The sequence below is a fragment of the Cibotium barometz genome, chromosome 11, assembly GCF_041138505.1.
Source record: "Cibotium barometz isolate CiBa-2024 chromosome 11, ASM4113850v1, whole genome shotgun sequence".
In the NCBI taxonomy this organism is placed as follows: Eukaryota; Viridiplantae; Streptophyta; class Polypodiopsida; order Cyatheales; family Cibotiaceae; genus Cibotium; species Cibotium barometz.
The window spans coordinates 45095194-45102501 of record NC_141056.1 but is presented as its reverse complement, the minus strand read 5'-3'; positions in this window follow the sequence as shown (position 1 = coordinate 45102501).

The following is a 7308-nucleotide window of genomic DNA, read 5'->3' as shown; positions in this document are numbered from 1 at the left end:
TTTGGTCTTATTGCTACCCTACTTATGTAAGAAAGCAAAACTCCACATGAGTTGAACCGAGCTCAACGGTATAGCCTAGATGATGGAATTATGTATTATAATCGCAGGTTATGCATTCCCAAATGATGAGGGAACTAAGGGTCAAATTCTGAATGAAGTCCATGACAGCCTTATTGCTGCAGGACATCCATCAAAGCCTACATGTCTCTGAAGAAAAGCTTCTTTTGGCCTAGTCTAAAAAAGGATGTGCTTAATCATATATGTTAATGTTGACCTGCCAGAAAGTCAAGGCCGAGAGAGTAAAAATTCTTGGGAAGTTACATCCATTAGACAGATGAAGTGGGAATGCATCAGTATGGATTTTATTACTGGATTACCTTCAGTGCAATCAGTTTACAACTCCATCTTTGTGGTAGTTGATAGACTAACCAAAGTTGCCCATCTGATTCCAGTAAAAGAAACCTACACTACAGTGGATGTGCTCCTCAAAGAAATCTTCAGATTGCATGGCCTACCTTGAAGAATAGTAAGTGATCGAGACCCCAAATTCACGTCAAGATTCTGGACTGCATTTTTTGAAGCACTAGGAACTTTCTTGGATCTCAGCATAGCTTACCACCCCGAGACCAATGGTCAAACTGAAAGGGTGAACCAAGTAATCTAAGATATACTTTGGTCATGCTATGTGGCCGGGAACCCAAGAGAAGTGGCTAAGTTATCTGCACCTAGTCGAGTTTGCCTACAATGCTTCTTATCACCGAAGATTGGGAGATGAGCCCTTTCAAAGCTTTGTGTATGGAAAAGATTGCTTAACTCCATTAACTTGGTCTGACCCATTGATTAGGATTGAGATGTCCAGACAGATGCTTGATGACATGGAGCAGCAAATGCAGTCAATTCGCAAAGATATAAAAGCAGCCTAGGATAGAGAGAAACAGTATGTAGATAAGAAGAGGACAGACAAAAAATTCAAAGAAGCAGATATGGTCTTCATTCGAGTACGCCCCAAAAGAAGTTCTCTATCTCTTGGGAAGTACAAGTAGTTATTCCCCAGATATTGTGGGCCATATCTGATTACAAAGAAAGTAGGTGACTTAGCCTATGAGCTTCTTCTGCCTCCTCATCTCAAAGTACATAATGTATTTCATGTCAGCCTTTTTAAAAAGTATAGACCAAGTCCGAATTATGTGCTTGATGAATGAAATCTTAACTTCTTCAACCCAAGGGCAGATGGAACTCTAACTTGAAGAAATCCTTGATGTTCGAGAAAAGGTTCTCAGGAATAGAATTCTGAGAGAATTATTAGTTAAATGTAAGTTCTATCCTTTTGAAGATGCCACCTGGGAGAAAGAAGCCAAATCAAGTAGAAGATAATGTAAGATTCCTGCCCAGCCCCTCAAGATGTCCAGTATTTTCCCCCTGTAATCAATTCCATCTTCAGAATAATAAAAGATCTTGTTTTTATCTATTTTGGCTTAGAGAGAGAAAATATTCTAGAGAGAGGTTATTCAGATTTAGATATTTTTGGATGAAAAAATATCTCTTATTATTAAAATAAACTCCCCTAAATCAGAAGTTCAAAAAGATTTCCAGAAGGTGCACTAGAAATAAATTATAATGTGTTCAAAAGGTCTTATCCTAAGGGTCCAAATTTTTTAAAAATTTTAAATTAAGGTTTTGAGGGGCCAATCAGATTAATCCAAATGTAGGGAGGAGATAAATTGAAGAAATAAAGAAACTCCTCCCAAAAATGAGTAAATCCTCACAAAAGATTAAGAGTGAACTAAGGACCAAAGGAAATACTAAGAAAATGAATTTTTGACACCTTAGAGTGGGGATTCCCCCTCATGAATGAGGCACCTATTTCACCTATGTGGTGGAGTTTTAAAGTCTCAAATATTGAGATATTTCATCTCTCCTCTCTCCTAATTCAAGTCTAGTTCCAAAAAGTAAGCTAAAATGATCCAAAAATGGTCAAAATTAAAAAAGTTCTAGAATCAGTTTGCTTGGTTAGAAGCTCACTTTTTCCTATAAATAGAAGCCTCCCCCTTTGTAGAAGCTTAATAGTGTTTTATGCACTGTTACTCTACTCCACCACCCCAGAGCCAAAAACAGTGAATTTATTGATAATTCATTAGTTTTTGACCTTTTTCTCTTCAAAAGAATTGGTGGCCACTGGCCACTCTTGTTGCAAACAAGAGAAGATCCCTCAAACCATCAAGCCAAAGGAAAGCTCACAGAAATTCATGTAAGCTAGAACTCCTACTTTTTCTTTATTCCTTTTAATGGTTTTCTAGTTTTTGTTTTCCTTAAAATGAAAAAAATGATGTTATGCCTTGTTGGAAAGGCTTTCCCCCTCTCTTCATTCCTAAATTCAGCCTTTCTTTATCCTAGACAAGTCATCAAATTGTTAGAATTAAACTTTTTATATTGTTTCTCTTTTAAAAGTAGAATTTGATTAGTTTAGAATGCTTTAAACCATTTGGGATAATTTTTAAGTAACTTGAGGATAGAAAAAATTAAAAAATGGTCAGCCATACAAAGAAGGCTATGGCAAAATTCTCTTAAATTTTGTGAAATAGTTTTATCTTTTATTATTCAAAAAGAGTAATCCCCACCGTTTGTGTATTCTAAAAGTGTTATTTTCATTCTAGCCATAGAAAAATGCATAGTAGAAATATTTTTATTATAAAAGTGTTATTTCCTTTAAAATTAAATTCTATGCATAGAAAGATGCATATTGAATATTTTTTTTATTATAAAAGACTAGTGATTTTCATTAGATTTAAATTCTATGCATAGAAAGATGCATATTGGATATTTTTTTAATTATAAAAGTGTGATTTTCATTAGATTTAAATTCTATGCATAGAAAGATGCATATAGGAAATTATTTTTATTATTATAAAAGTGTTACTTTCATGAATATTGATTTTTATGCATAAAATGATGCATAGAAGAATTTTTATTATTATAAAAGTGTTACTTTCATCAATATTAAATTTTATGCATAAAATAATGCATAAAAGAATTTTTTTAAATTATAAAAATATTACTTTAATCAATATTAATTTTTTTTGCATAAAATGATGCATAAAAGAATTTTTTTTTATAAAAGTGTTACTTTCATCAATATTGATTTTTATGCATAAAATGATGCATAAAAGTATTTTTTTTATTACAAAAGTGTTACTTTCATCAATATTGATTTTTATGCATAAAAGAAATTCTTTTACTATAAAAGTGTTACTTCCATCAAAATTGATTTTTTATACATAAATAGATGCATAAAAGGATTTTCTTTTATATAAAAGTGTTATTTCTATAGAAGTTGGATTTTATGCATAAATAGATGTATACAGAATTTTTATATCAAAATAAGAGTTCTCTTTAATCCTATGTTTAAACCCATGAATATTGGTAAATGAATAAGTAAATAATCTATGAGAGAAAATTCTACCGTTTCATATTCTCTAGGATGGTAAATGAGAAAATTCAAAAAAACTATCGAAGTCAGAATTTTAGATACATGATTAATGTATTTCTCATAGGAATTCGTGATTAGTTTTGAATTTAGTTAAGCAAAATACTCAATGAATGAAAAGTAGTAATTGAAATATAACCCTTCGAGAAAGATAGTTCAAACCCTGAATCAGACTCTCACCAAGACATAACTCCTTCATGAGTTTCAAGAAAAGACGATGTGACCAGTTCAGGAAAATTCCCTCAAATCACCCACCGAATCTGAAATCAAGTTAAGACCCTTGATTTTGATCTCAGGATCAAGGTTACGGATTTCAAGAAATTCTGTTAGAATTTTAAACCTGCGATCTAGAAGTATTGGGATACGGATTTAAGGTATACCCATTGTATTCAAAAGAAAATCAAAAATGAAAACTTGCATAGAAACCTAGTTTTCTTAAAGGATTGTCTTACGCCAGAATGCTGGTGGAGGGAGCATGTGGTATATGTGTTTTTCTAAGGGAAGTTCGGTTGCAACAGCTGGCAGGGAGTGTTCAAAGGACGGCTCACGTGGCAAAAACCTACCTAGCCTAGGTGTGGTAAAAAATGGTGTGCTTCCGATATACGATGGGCGAGGGCTGACAAATCAGTCTGTGAGTAAAGTGCCAGGACACCTAAAGAGGATCTTGGAGGGTTTTGACCAGGCGATGCACGGCTCGCAGTGCTTAGGACACCCATGCATATGTCGTGGAAGATATATATATGTATGATGAGACGAGAAAATTATTGTAATCTATTTTACTGGATCTTGGTTTGCTGACATGTTGGTCTCAACAACGGAGAGTCTAGAGTGATACTATTTTGTGAGAAACAAGGATTGAAAGGAAATTTTGAGTTATAACATCTGTAACCAATAATTGTTTGTCAATGGATTGTTTTAAAAGTTAAAGTTTAAAGAGGAGTGTGTGCGTATCTATATTCTAAAGCAAAAGCTAAGAAAGGCATTCGATTATGGGTGGGTGAGTACTTGTTTGGTTCTACCAATCAGGGATTTCACTGACGTAAACGAGAACATGTGAACATGTTAATAACATATGTTAATAACACAAAAAATCTTGTGATCACATGTTATATTCACAAAGCTTTCACAAGGGCCTTAAAAAATTATCTTTGTCGGGCATAAAAAATCTTCTTACGTGGCCACTGAACTGCTATTATGTGAAGATGGTAACATGAGAACATGTGAATATCTTATTCCCATGTGTAGCCAAGCTTTTAAGGAGTTCCCAAATGGCAAGTGACCTGTTATTTTGTGAACGGTAACATGAGAACATGTGAATAACTTGTTCACATGTGTTATTATCACAAAAAATCTTGTGATCACGTGAATATTAAATCCTTGCTACCAATTCCAGTGGTTGGGCGGTGGCTAACTCATGGACCGGATGGGGTTAGGTTGGAATCAGTAGAGTTTTAATAATAAAATTGATTAATAGGAATACGTTTAGAACTCGAGTAGTTAAATAAAAGCCTAAAGACTTGTCTAATAAATAGATCAACGGCTGTGCCTGATTCAATTAGGAAAAAAGCATTGATTCCTTCAAGTTAAGTCTGTAATAGTTTCCCTTCTATCCGATTTAATCAGATGAAGGTTAGTTCACTATCTTGACCTCATTAGAATAATTTGTTAAGAAAAAAAATGGTGGAATCGTCCCCGTTTTCCAGGCATGGGAAATTTTCCCAGTTTTGGTTTTCGGAATGACCACCAGCTTAGTGCCCGGACATTTGAGGGCGAGGCCCCGAGTGAGAAACCCTGCCCCGCGCAAGAGGAAGATACTTCTACTGCTACCATTCGGGAATCCGGTGCACAGAGGTGGCAATGGGATCTCACACCTACTGAGGCCCTACTTAAGCTAGGGAAAGGGAAGTCACTTGATTAAGATGGGATATATGTGGAATTATTCATTGCCTTTTGGCCTTCATTAAAGGTACTAGTATGGAATATATGGAGAGAGGCATTCAATATTGGTATCCTCAATAAAGATCTAAAGGAGGGAGTGGTGAAACTTATCCCCAAATAGGCTGCATGGAATAGGTTTAACCATTGGAGACCCATATCTTTACTAACTCTATGATTTTTTACAAAATTCCTGCTAAATTCATTGCCTTGAGGATATCCCTTGTTCTCCAAGAGATTGTGTCTAGGAAACAATATGGTTTCATTAAGGGTAGATCCATATATGATAACATATTTGCAGCTATGTTAGGGAAGGATGTGGCTCAAAATACTGATCAGAAATGCATTCTGCTTCAACTTGATTTGGAGAAAGCATATGATAGGATCCATTGGTCTTTTGTGGTAAGGGTAATGGAGAAACTCGGCTTTTGATTTAAGATGGTTTCCTGTATTTATGCCATTACGCTTGGGGGACACTCTAAACTACTTTAAAATGGAAGACTTGTGGGAGTGTTGAGGTCAAGATGTTGGTGAGACATGGATGCCCTCTTGCCCCCTTGCTCTTTACTATTGCCTCTCATCCCCTCATTGTGGCCCTTGAAGATGCCTATGGAAAAGGGAGGGTGACTGGACCAAAGCTGAGAAGTGGTGAGGAATTGGTAATTCAATGTTTTACTATTGCCTCTCATCCCCTCATTGTGGCCCTTGAAGATGCCTATGGAAAAGGAAGGGTGACTGGACCAAAGCTAAGAAGTGGTGAGGAATCGGTAATTCAATGTTTCGCTGATGAATCATTGCTCTTCCTGAGTGCAAAGAATGATAATTTGAGGCAAGCATTATCCATTATATGGGAGTTCGCTAAAGCTTATGGGTCCAGATGTAACATTCATAAATCCAAGATCACTAGTATGACTGAAGACAATGACTTTGACCTAGAAAGATGGGGATGTGAGGTAATTAGGAGAGGTCAAATAATTGGACACCTAGGAGTTCCTTTTGGAGTGGAGGTGAAAAACAAACAGCTAAGTGATTGGGCCCTAGAGAGATTCATCCAGAAGCTGAAGACAGGGTGACCATTTGTAATGTTGTTTTAAATGCCTACATCATGCTCCAATGCCTAGTGCTTAACTTTGGTAAAAGTCAAGAAAATTATGGGGCCTGTAAGAGACTTTCTATGGAGAAACAGGAGTAGTAGCATGAGAGTGGTAGCTTCGCTTTCCGTGGATAGATTGGGCATGCCAAAGAGTGAAAGAGGCATTGGTATCCTACATCTACCTTTAGGCAAAATATGGACTCTCATTTTTTCCCCTTAAGGATTTCCACACCAGAAAAATGGGCTCATGGTGAAATTTTTGCAAATCAAATCAAAAGGCGGGTATTGCACATTTGGAATCTACTCATTGAGACCTTTCCAATGATATATAACATGATGGGAAACTTTGATTATTCAAGAAGTTCCCAAATTGGTGATGATCACCCTATCTACACTTTTGTGCTACCCCATGGGAACTAGACCATTTGTGAAAATCTGGTTAACTGGAGAGGTCTTGGAGAAGCAATAACTACAAAATCAAGATACGTTGTTTATAGTGATTGCAGCAATACTCACGTTGGAAAAAGTGTTGCTACAAAAGTCCATATACATGCTGTTACCATCGTTGAAAATAGCGTGGCAAACTACATCGTTAAAATCACTAGTCCCCACATTCATTCTAACATGTATATGAACTCAAATAATGACAAACGCAAGTGTCTTTTGATGCTTACACCAATTAAAATACCAACGGATATAGGTATATATATATATTTTTAGCATTATGGTGCATACAAGTACAATTCTATACCTATATACACCATTATGCTAATTATTTGAAGATTTTGTTGCATTC